A 12864-nucleotide genomic window follows, 5' to 3' on the forward strand; every position below is an offset into this window, starting at 1 on the left:
AGCTTCTTGTATTCCTTCCTCCCCATTCAAATGAGATTACCAGACCATGATGCAACCAGCCAAGGTACTTTCCCGAAACAAAGCGTTTAGAATTGAAGATGGCATGAGATTGGCAGTGGAACGAAGATGGCGTGAGACTGCCAGAGGAACGAAGATGGCGTGAGACCGCCAGTGGAATGAAGATAGCGTGAGGCCGCCAGTGGAACGAAGATGGTGTGAGACTGCCAGAGGAACGAAGATGGCGTGAGACCGCCAGTGGAATGAAGATGGCGTGAGACTGCCAGAGGAACGAAGATGGCGTGAGATTGGCAGTGGAATGAAGATGGCGTGAGAATGCCAGAGGAACGAAGATGGCGTGAGACTGCCAGTGGAACGAAGATGGCGTGAGATTGGTAGTGGAACGAAGATGGCGTGAGACTGCCAGTAGAACGAAGATGGCGTGAGACCGCCAGTGGAACAAAGATGGCATGAGACTGCCAGTGGAACGAAGATGGCGTGAGACTGCCAGTGGAACGAAGATGGCGTGAGCCCGCCAGTGGAATGAAGTTGGCGTGAGATTGGCAGAGGAACGAAGATGGCGTGAGATTGGCAGTGGAACGAAGATGGCATGAGACTGCCAGAGGAACGAAGATGGCGAGAGATTGTCAGTGGAACGAAGATGGCGTGAGACCGCCAGTGGAACGAAGATGGCGTGAGATTGGTAGTGGAACGAAGATGGCGTGAGATTGCCAGTGGAACGAAGATGGTGTGAGATTGCCAGTGGAACGAAGATGGCATGAGACTGCCAGAGGAACGAAGATGGCGAGAGATTGTCAGTGGAACGAAGATGGCGTGAGACCGCCAGAGGAATGAAGATGGCGTGAGACCGCCAGTGGAATGAAGATGGCGTGAGACTGCCAGTGGAACGAAGATGGCGTGAGATTGGTAGTGGAACGAAGATGGCGTGAGACTGCCAGTGGAACGAAGATGGCGTGAGACCGCCAGTGGAACGAAGATGGTGTGAGACCGCCAGTGGAACGAAGATGTCGTGAGACTGCCAGAGGAACGAAGATGGCGTGAGACTGCCAGTGGAACGAAGATGGCGTGAGACTGCCAGTGGAACGAAGATGTCGTGAGACTGCCAGTGGAACGAAGATGGCGTGAGATTGGTAGTGGAACGAAGATGGCGTGAGACTGCCAGTGGAACGAAGATGGCGTGAGACTGCCAGAGGAATGAAGATGGCCTGAGACTGCCAGAGGAACGAAGATGGCGTGAGACTGCCAGTGGAACGAAGATGGCGTGAGATTGGTAGTGGAATGAAGATGGCGTGAGACTGCCAGTGGAACGAAGATGGCGTGAGCCCGCCAGTGGAATGAAGATGGCGTGAGACTGCCAGAGGAACGAAGATGGCGTGAGACTGCCAGTGGAACGAAGATGGCGTGAGCCCACCAGTGGAACGAAGGTGGCGTGAGACTGCCAGTGGAAAGAAGATGGCATGAGACTGCCAGTGGAACGAAGATGGCGTGAGATTGGCAGTGGAACGAGGATGGCGTGAGACAGCCAGAGGAACGAAGATGGCGTGAGCCCGCCAGTGGAACAAAGATGGCGTGAGACTGGCAGTGGAACGAAGATGGCGTGAGACTGCCAGAGGAACGAAGATGGCGTGAGATTGGCAGTGGAACAAGGATGGCGTGAGATTGGCAGTGGAACGAAGATGGCATGAGACTGGTAGTGGAACGAAGATGGCGTGAGATTGGCAGAGGAACGAAGATGGCGTGAGATTGCGAGCAGAATGAAGATGGCGTGAGATTGGCAGAGGAACGAAAATGGCGTAACATTGCTCGCAGACCCACACTGAAGCTACTCGCTGTTTATGCCGCTGGGTTGTTAGTTGGACCCATCATGGCAGGGTTTGCGTCAGCCTGCTGGTGACAGAACTTCATACAGCTCACGTTTTGCCCACAGGTAATCAGCTGTTATTAAAGGTTATTGAAAGGATTATGTGTTGCCAGAGAAATATTATGGATGAGTGTGCAGCACATACGAGGAGGAGCAGAGGGCATCCGAAACCCTCTGAGGTTTCCGCCCTTCACTAAGACTTCTCCAGCGGCAGGACGACGCGACAGTCGGGACAACGTTTAACCTGCACCGTTGCCCCGAAGGAGAAGTACAGCCTTTCCGAGGTAGATTTTATCCCACTAGAACGAACGCTGTACCGGCAGTGGTGCCTTTCAAAATGTAGTCTCCGTCGCAAAATGGGAGACGCAGTGGCCTCTCTGTGCACAGCAAGATCCCACAAAGAGCGAACAGGCAGCCCCCAAGTGTTGGCCCAACGGGGTCGGCGTGTCGAGGAACGAGGGGTGACCTCGGGCTCATCCCTCACCCTTTCCCTTCTCCTCACCTGCTCGTGACCTCCTTCCTTCCCTCTCTTCCATGGTCAGATTCCCTCTTCTTCACCCCCTTTACCCCTTCCGCCCATCACCTCCCAGCTTCGTCTGCCCCCCCCACCCACTTTCCCCCTTCACCTACCGCACCATCTGCCATCTTGATCTCTTCCCCCCTTCCACCACCTTCTTATCCTGGCTTCCGCGTCAGGCTTCTTGGGCCAAAGCCTTGACAATTTAGTCCCCCATCTGCTGAGTTTTTTTGCCTGCGTTGCTCAAGGCTCTGAAGGCGACCAACAGCGAGGGTGGCCCCCCCATCGTGGGAGGGATGAGGTGTGCGTAGATAGGAGCTGGGACTTGCCAGAGTTTTTGAGGTGGAGGGAGAACCAAGGGATGGAACAGGCCTGACCCTGATCTCTTTTCTCGCTGCTACCATCAGGTAGAAGGTACAGGAGCCTCAGGACTCACACCACCGGGCTCAGGAACAGCTAATACCCCTCAACCATCAGGCGCTTGAAACAAAGGGGATAACTACACTTGCCCCATCATTGAAATGTTCCCACAAACCATGGACTCACTTTCAAGGACTCTTTATCTCGTGCACTCGATATTTACTGTTTGTTTGTTTATTTATCAATAGGTTCAATAGGTACATTTAATAGAGCCATAGAACATTACAGCACCGAAACAGGCCTTTTGGCCCTTCTTGGCTGTGTCGAACCATTTTTCTGCCTAGTTCCACTGACCTGCACCTGGACCATATCCCTCCATACACCTCTCGTCCATGTACCTGTCCAAGTTTTTCTTAAATGTTAAAAGTGAGCCCACATTAACCACATTATCTGGCAGCTGATTCCACACTCCCATCACTCTCTGTGAGAAGAAGCCCCCCCCCCCAATGTTCCCTTTAAACTTTTCCCCCTTCACCCTTAATCCATGTCCTCTGGTTTTTATCTCCCCTAGCCTCAGTGGAAAAAGCCTGCTTGCATTCACTCGATCTATACCCATCATAATTTTATACACCTCTATCAAATCACCCCTCATTCTTCTACGCTCCAGGGAGTAAAGTCCTAACCTATTCAACCTTTCTCTGTAACTCAGTTTCTCAAGTCCCGGTAACATCCTTGTAAACCTTCTCTGCACTCTTTCAACCTTATTAATATCCTTCCTGTAATTTGGTGACCAAAACTGCACACAATACTTCAAATTCGGCCTCATCAATGCCTTATACAACCTCACCATAACATTCCAACTCTTTTACTCAATACTTCGATTTACAAAGGACAATGTAAAAGCTCTCTTTACAACTCTATCTACCTGTGATGCCACTTTAATATCAGAGAAATGTAAATAATATCCATCCTGGAATTCTTTTTCTTCGCAAACATCCACAAAAACAGAGGGGTGCCCCAAAGAATGAACGACAGTTAAATGTTACAACCCCAACCCCCCCCACCCACGCACAAGCAGCAGCAAAGTGACGATCCCCCCCCTCCACCAGCAAAAAAGCATCGGCCCCTCCCCCCACAGCAAGCACTCGAGCGTGCAGTAAAGCATCAATAAAGACGCAGACTTGCAGTACCCCAAAGGCGACTCGTTCACCCGGTATTCGACATACCACAGGCTCTCTCTCTCCCTAATAAAGGAGGAAGAGGTGTACCCCGTTTTATGTATGTATGTATAGATTTGCACAGTTTGGTGTCTTTTGCACGTTGGTTGTTTGTCCACCCTGTTGGGCACGGTCTTTCATTGATTCTGTTGTGTTTCTATGAATGCCTGCGATGAAATGCACCTCAGGGTTGTATGAGGTGATAAATATGTATTTTGATAATGGATTTTCTTTGAAGTTTGACTCAGAGTTGGGATTTACTATCACTAACTTAGAAAATGTGAGATTTGTTGTGTTTGGGGTTGCAGTACGGTGCAAAGACATAAAGATACTATAAATCATGAACATAGAAGACCGTGAACACAGCCCAGCCCATCACACAAACCAATCTTCCGTCCTTGGACTCACTTTACACCGCACGCTGTCGGAGCAGTGCTGCCAGGATAATCAAGGACACGACCCTCCCAGCCAACACACTTTTTGTCCCTCTTCCCTCGGGAGAAGGTTCAGGAGCTTGAAAACTCATACGGCCAGATTTGGGAACAGCTTCTTTCCAACTGTGATAAGACTGCTGAACAGATCCTGACCCGGATCTGGGCCGTACCTTCCAAATATCCGGACCCGACTTGCACTACCTTACTTTCCCTTTTCTATCTTCTAATTATGATTTATAATTTAAATTTTTATTATATTTACTTTGATTTGTACTTCAGGGAGCGCGAAGCGCAGAATCAAATATCGCTGTGATGATTGTACGCTCTAGTATCAATTGTTTGGTGACAATAAAGTAAAGTAAGTAAGTTAACAAATTAAATACAGTAGCACATAAAAAAAAGGAATGATAACTAGTGTTCTCGGCTTGCTGGGCTGTTTGATGGCAGAGGGGAAGGAGTGTTTCTGAGTATGGAGGCACCATTGTCACATTGGATTAGTTCACTGAATAAATCCTATATTAAGGTGCATGATCAAGCCTCAGGGCAGAGGCAGTTCCACTACACCTGCCTTCCCGACTGGAGCTGCGCGCCAAACGTCTGTGTGGGAGAGGGAGGGGCTGGTTGTTTGCTGGCACAGCCTCTCCCCCCTCTCACCGCGGCTCTCTCGATCCCCTACACCGTACCGAGGGCCACAGGTTACTGGAAGACATTGGGGGGGGGGGGGGAGGACGAGTGGTCTGTGAGTGAGATTGGCAGTGATCAAAAGTAGTTCAAAGTTCAAGGTTCATTTTATTCTCAAAGTATACATGTACAATACAACTCTGATATTTGTCTTCTCCAGATGGCCGAGAGAAAAAAAGAAACAAAACTCGCAGACCCAAAATCCCCCATTAACAAGTGTAGTGTAGACTCCCTTTAGTCTTGATAGACGATGGATTTGCCCCTTGGAAGGTTTCCAGGGTGCAGGGTTGTAAGGGAGACCAGCAGTTGCCCAAGCTGCAAGTCTCCCCTCTCCACGCCACCGATGTTGTCCAAGGGAAGGGCATTAGGACCCATACAGCTTGGCACCGGTGTCGTCGCAGAGCAATGTGTTGTTAAGTGCCTTGCTCAAGGACACAAACACGCTGCCTCAGCTGAGGCTTGAACCAGTGACCTTCAGATCACTAGACCGACGCCTTATCCACTAGGCCACGCGCCAACACCCATTAAAAAGTAAACTTACTATCTAAGTACATATACGACACTACATACAATCCTAAGATTCATTTTCTAACTAGCACACTCAACAAGTTGAGAGAATAATAACCATAACAGAATCAATGAAACTTGGGACATGCCGTCTATGGGCAAGACAAGTCTGAGGGTTGTGTACTGCACACAAACCTTGACCATACTTTGAAACTTTGAACTTCAACCAGTGTTCAAAAGACCATCAAACCGTGCAAATACAAAAATTAATAAATAATAATAATTAATAAGTAAACAATAAATAACAGGAGCATGAGATTAAAAGTACTGACAGTTCACTACATTTTTTGTAGGATTTTCCGTTCAAGGGCGTTGGTGTTTCTGTACCAGGCTGTGATGTTGCCACAACATCCCTATAGAAGCTACCTAGATAAGTTTCTGGAGAGGAGAGGAATATGTGGCTATTGGCCAATTGCAGGCAGATGGGACTCACTCATTGGACAGCATAGTCAGCAGGGACGAGTTGGGCTGAAGGGCCTTTTCTCATACTATGTGACTCTGTGATTCTACGACTATTACTGCACAAGAACTGGCCCTTCAGCCGATGACGTTATGCTGAACTAGTTAAGTTAATGGCACCTAACCTATTCTGCCTGCACATGGTCCATATCCCTCCATTGTCTGAACATTCGCCTGTCTTCCTAAGCGCCTTTTCAATGCTAGTATCGTACCCGTCTGTCAGAGCATGCCAGGCACCCACACATCTCCTCTCTCACCCTCTGTACATGACTCATACCGCACTGGTTCCCACCGAGCTCAAACCTTCGCCTTGCCATTGAAGTGCTCTGACTGAGGCTGATGGGAGTTAGGGTCTCCCATCCTCCTCGAGGGACTGGAAGTGAAAGCGGGTGAGCAGTTTCAGGTTCTTGGGTGTCCATCCCGGGCCCAACATTTTGATGCGGCTACAAAGAAGACGCGACAGCGGCTCTACCTCACGAGAAGATTGCGAAGGTTTGGTACGTCACCAAAAACACTCTCACGTTTCTGCAATGAGCGGTGGAGAGCGTTCTGACCATTCTGGTATTGGGGCTGGGGGGTTCTGCTACACAGGATCGAAAAAAATCCTGCAAAACGTTGTCAACTCAGTCAGCTCCATCATGGGCACCAGCATCGAGGGCATCTTCAAGGAGAAATGCCTCAAGGGGCAGTGTCCATTATTAAGGACGCCCGTTACCCAGGACATTTCCTCTTCTCATTGTTACCATCAGGGAGGAGGTACAGGAGCCTGAAGACACACACTCAATGATTCAGAAACGGCTTCTTCCCCTCTGCCATCAGGGAGGAGGTACAGGAGCCTGAAGACACACACTCAATGATTCAGAAACGGCTTCTTTCCCTCTGCCATCAGGGAGGAGGTACAGGAGCCTGAAGACACACACTCAATGATTCAGAAACGGCTTCTTCCCCTCTGCCATCGATTTCTGAATGGACATTGAACCATGAACACTACCTCACTACTTTTTTGCACGACTTATTCAATTGTAACACACACACACATGCACACACATATACGTATACACACACATTGTAATATACAAATTTTTATTATGTAAGGAGTGAGGGTTTTCATCGGTCAGGGTTGACCTTGGATATTGCGTCCTGGCAGTCTAGATATGCAAAGCAGGGCAGTACAACATGGAGGGCAAGCTGTTGCCCGTGTAACAAGCTCCCCCTCTCCACAGATCTGATGAACCCAAAAGAACGGCAGAGACCGATACGGCTTGGCGCCAGCAGCGTCGCAGGAGATGCCGGTCAGCGTTGAACTCAACGTAGGACTGCCTTAAGGTCCATCTCCAGATTTTTCCCTCGGGGTTTACTCCCGAAGCCTTCCCCGTGAGTGGGTACAGTCGCGAGGCAGCGAAGGTTTGAGATCAGAGTTTTCCTTCTCCCAGATGAGCTGCCAACCACGGCTGATAAGCATAATAGCAAATTTTTCAACATATTCTCGTGATACTAAACCTGATTCTAATCCCAAAGATGTATGGGTAACTGGGCATTGTAAATTGCCCGAGTGTGTGGGTAACTAGGCACAGTAAATTGCCTGAGTTCGTGGGTAACTAGGCACTGTACATTGTCCGAGTGTGTGGGTAACTAGTCACTGTAAATTGCCCGAGTGTGTGGGTAACTAGGCACTGTACATTGTCCGAGTGTGTGGGTAACTAGTCACTGTAAATTGCCCGAGTGTGTGGGTAACTAGTCACTGTAAATTGCCCGAGTATGTGGGTAACTGGGCACTGTAAATTGCCCGAGTATGTGGGTAACTAGTCACTGTAAATTGCCCGAGTGTGTGGGTAACTAGGCACTGTACATTGTCCGAGTGTGTGGGTAACTAGTCACTGTAAATTGCCCGAGTGTGTGGGTAACTAGTCACTGTAAATTGCCCGAGTGTGTGGGTAACTGGGCACTGTAAATTGCCCGAGTATGTGGGTAACTAGTCACTGTAAATTGCCCGAGTGTGTGGGTAACTGGGCATTGTAAATTGCCCGAGTATGTGGGTAACTAGGCACTGTAAATTGCCCGAGTGTGTGGGTAACTAGTCACTGTAAATTGCCCGAGTGTGTGGGTAACTAGTCACTGTAAATTGCCCGAGTATGTGGGTAACTGGGCACTGTAAATTGCCCGAGTATGTGGGTAACTAGTCACTGTAAATTGCCCGAGTGTGTGGGTAACTGGGCATTGTAAATTGCCCGAGTATGTGGGTAACTAGTCACTGTAAATTGCCCGAGTGTGTGGGTAACTGGGCACTGTAAATTGCCCGAGTATGTGGGTAACTAGTCACTGTAAATTGCCCGAGTGTGTGGGTAACTAGTCATTGTAAATTGCCCGAGTATGTGGGTAACTGGGCATTGTAAATTGCCCGAGTGTGTGGGTAACTAGTCATTGTAAATTGCCCGAGTATGTGGGTAACTGGGCATTGTAAATTGCCCGAGTGTGTGGGTAACTAGTCACTGTAAATTGCCCGAGTGTGTGGGTAACTAGTCACTGTAAATTGCCCGAGTGTGTGGGTAACTGGGCATTGTAAATTGCCCGAGTGTGTGGGTAACTAGTCACTGTAAATTGCCCGAGTGTGTGGGTAACTAGTCACTGTAAATTGCCCGAGTGTGTGGGTAACTAGTCACTGTAAATTGCCCGAGTGTGTGGGTAACTGGGCATTGTAAATTGCCCGAGTGTGTGGGTAACTAGTCACTGTAAATTGCCCGAGTGTGTGGGTAACTAGTCATTGTAAATTGCCCGAGTATGTGGGTAACTGGGCATTGTAAATTGCCCGAGTATGTGGGTAACTAGTCACTGTAAATTGCCCGAGTGTGTGGGTAACTGGGCATTGTAAATTGCCCGAGTATGTGGGTAACTAGTCACTGTAAATTGCCCGAGTACGTGGGTAACTGGGCATTGTAAATTGCCCGAGTGTGTGGGTAACTGGGCATTGTAAATTGCCCGAGTGTGTGGGTAACTGGGCATTGTAAATTGCCCGAGTACGTGGGTAACTGGGCATTGTAAATTGCCCGAGTACGTGGGTAACTGGGCATTGTAAATTGCCCGAGTGTGTGGGTAACTGGGCATTGTAAATTGCCCGAGTATGTGGGTAACTAGTCACTGTAAATTGCCCGAGTGTGTGGGTAACTGGGCATTGTAAATTGCCCGAGTATGTGGGTAACTAGTCACTGTAAATTGCCCGAGTACGTGGGTAACTGGGCATTGTAAATTGCCCGAGTGTGTGGGTAACTGGGCATTGTAAATTGCCCGAGTGTGTGGGTAACTGGGCATTGTAAATTGCCCGAGTACGTGGGTAACTGGGCATTGTAAATTGCCCGAGTACGTGGGTAACTGGGCATTGTAAATTGCCCGAGTGTGTGGGTAACTGGGCATTGTAAATTGCCCGAGTGTGTGGGTAACTGGGCATTGTAAATTGCCCGAGTGTGTGGGTAACTGGGCATTGTAAATTGCCCGAGTGTGTGGGTAACTGGGCATTGTAAATTGCCCGAGTATGTGGGTAACTGGGCATTGTAAATTGCCCGAGTACGTGGGTAACTGGGCATTGTAAATTGCCCGAGTACGTGGGTAACTAGTCACTGTAAATTGCCCGAGTGTGTGGGTAACTGGGCACTGTAAATTGTCCGAGTGTGTGGGTAACTAGGCATTGTAAATTGCCCGAGTATGTGGGTAACTAGTCACTGTAAATTGCCCGAGTACGTGGGTAACTGGGCAGTGTAAATTATCCAAGTTCGTGGGTAACTGGGCATTGTAAATTGCCCGAGTACGTGGGTAACTGGGCATTGTAAATTGCCCGAGTATGTGGGTAACTGGGCATTGTAAATTGCCCGAGTGTGTGGGTAAGTGGGCATTGTAAATTGCCCGAGTGTGTGGGTAACTGGGCATTGTAAATTGCCCGAGTACGTGGGTAACTGGGCATTGTAAATTGCCCGAGTACGTGGGTAACTGGGCATTGTAAATTGCCCGAGTGTGTGGGTAACTGGGCATTGTAAATTGCCCGAGTACGTGGGTAACTGGGCATTGTAAATTGCCCGAGTACGTGGGTAAGTGGTAAGATCTGTGGGAGCTGCCCAATGAGCTCGTGCCGGCCAAGTACACCTGCGTGATGAATTATCCCGCTAGACCGTATCTACTTGGACTGGGGCAGGAAACCAGAGCACCTGGAGGAAACCCACGCAGTCACCAACATACCAACTCCTTACAGCCCGTGGCGAAACCGAACCTGATTTGCTGGCACCGTATGGCGTTAAGCCAACCGTTGTGCCACTGGGCTGCCCCACGGTTCCTCGAACAGTACAGGACAGCAACAGGGCCTTCAACCCATGATGCCTGTCCTGACCACCGTTTCCATTTACACTAATCCCATCAGCCTGCAGGTGGTCCTTTCCCCTGCCCGTTCGGGGGCCTAGTTTAAAATCCCTTGTCTCGTTGCCATAGCGCCCATTTCCACCAGCGCTCTTGGCGACGTGTTCCACCACCTACTCTCCCTGTGCCAGAAAACATGACTCATAAATCTCCTCGAGACCTTCTGCCCCTCATTGTAAAGCTATGTGCTCCTAGTGTTTGCAATTTTCCTCCTGGGGAAAAGACTTTGCCTGCCCTGTCTATGCCTCTCACCATCTTATTTAATTCTGACAGGTAAGATTTCAATTCTCCAGCAACCGATCCTCCAGATATTAGCACTGCAATCAGTAGCCAGTAGCTTCCTTTTCAGACGAATCGGCTGTACGACCTGGCACCTGAAGGTGTTGAAGAAGCGGGATGGTTGCTGTGCGGTGGGTACAGGGCAAATCGAGGTGACAGGGCCCAGGCCCGAGAGCAGGCCACGAGCCTGTGCTTGGCAACCACTGGAATGGACGCGGAGATGATTTGATGCAGCAGAGCCTGGGTCCAAGAGCAAGCAGCGACGCGAGGTTTGTCCGATTTCAGCTCTGGGCAAGGTCGAAGAGGTCAGCGTGTGTGTCGGGGCCAGATGTGACGGATGGGCCGGTGCTCAGCTCTGAGGCTGAGGCTGCGGCCTGCAAGCAACAGGCTCCCGGATCAGCCGTGGTGACGATTGGCTTCACGGCCGTGTGGTCTCACTTCTGTGAACTTCAGTTCTGAATGGTATTTGCTTCCTCTGACTGCTTGATCTGTTTTTGTTCTGCACACTGGATGTTTGATGGTTGTTTTTGTCTTGTTTCTGATGACCTTACTGGTGTTCTCTCGTGTGAGCGATCTGTTAGATTTTTGTGTGCGCGAGAGAGGTTGGGAGCTTGATGTTATTGTCGCTGTTTTTTTGTGTGGGCTTGTGGGTGAGAGGTTTGACATTTCATGTCCTGTGTCCAGGTGGTTAATCTGTTAGCTTTTGTGCGAGGGAAGGGTTGGGGAAGGGGGGTGGGTTTAGGGTTTCTGAGTTATCAGGGACCCCCACCACTTAAGACATGCCCCCTTCTCACCGCTGCCATCAGGAAGAAGGTACAGGAGCCTCAGGACTCGCATCTCCGGGTTCAGGAACACTTACAAACCCTCAACCATCAGGCTCTTGGACCAGAGGGGATAACTTCACTCGCCCCATCGCTGAACCGTTCCCACAACCAGTGGACTCACTTTGAAGGACCCTTCATCTCACGTTCTCGATACTTATTGTTTATTTACTTATTGTTATTATTTCCTTCTTTGTTTAGTACTTGAACAGTTTGTTATCTTTTTCGCACTTGTTGAATGCCCAAGCTGGTGGGCGCTTTCATTGATTCTATTATGGTCATTATTCTATTTTGGATTTATTGAGTATGCCCGCAAGAAAGTGAATCTCAGGGTTGTCTATTTGATGGCAGATTTGCTTTCAACTTTGAACATTTTGTTAACGTGCCTGCCTCAACCACTTCTGGCAGCACATTCCGGATACACACACCCTCTGCTTGAGGAAGATGTTCTACATTCCATCTGGGCTCTGCGTTGCCTACCAATGGAAGGAGGGGTATTAAGGCTAGAATACAGTATTTGGGCAGAATGGCCTGAACCCGGAGCTGCTACCCCCTTCAGTGTTCTGCCACCTCCACACTCTTCCGGTGGGGTCCTTGTAAAAATCCGGGTGGTGATCCAGATTCGTGTTTGGAGTGGAGGTCGGTGACCGTGTGCCTGAGGGATCTGTTCTGGGAGAGGCATTTATCGTGTGGATAGTCAGAGGCTTTTCCCCAGGGCTGAAATGCCTAACAGGAGAGGACGCAGTTTTAAGGTGCTGGGGAGTAGGTACAGAGGAGATGTCAGGGGTAAGTATTTTACGCAGAAAGTGGTGAGTGTGTGGAATGGGCTGCCAGCAACGGTGGTGGGGGCGGTTACAATAGGGTCTTTTAAGAGGCTTTTGGATAGGTACATGGAGCTTAGAAAAGTAGAGGGTTATGGGTAATCCGAGGTAATTTCTAAAGTAAGGACATTTCCAGCACAGCTTTGTGGGCCGAAGGGCCTGTATTGTGCTGTAGATTTTCTATGTTTCTATGTTCCTCCAATTTTGGCCACACCTTCTGCTGGGAACCAAAAACTAGTTCCTCTGTGAACCTCAGCTTTACCCCGATGGACTGGGCTGTAACCACTACTTTTTGTAGAATTTGCCATTCAAGGGCATTGGTGTTTCCATATCGGTCTGTGATGCAACCAGTCCGTATGCTCTCCACCAGACATCTATAGAACGTTACTAAAAACCAGTCCTCATCGAGCGATGAGAAGTGGAGAGAGTGA

Source organism: Hypanus sabinus, chromosome 26 (assembly GCF_030144855.1).
Source record: "Hypanus sabinus isolate sHypSab1 chromosome 26, sHypSab1.hap1, whole genome shotgun sequence".
In the NCBI taxonomy this organism is placed as follows: domain Eukaryota; kingdom Metazoa; phylum Chordata; class Chondrichthyes; order Myliobatiformes; family Dasyatidae; genus Hypanus; species Hypanus sabinus.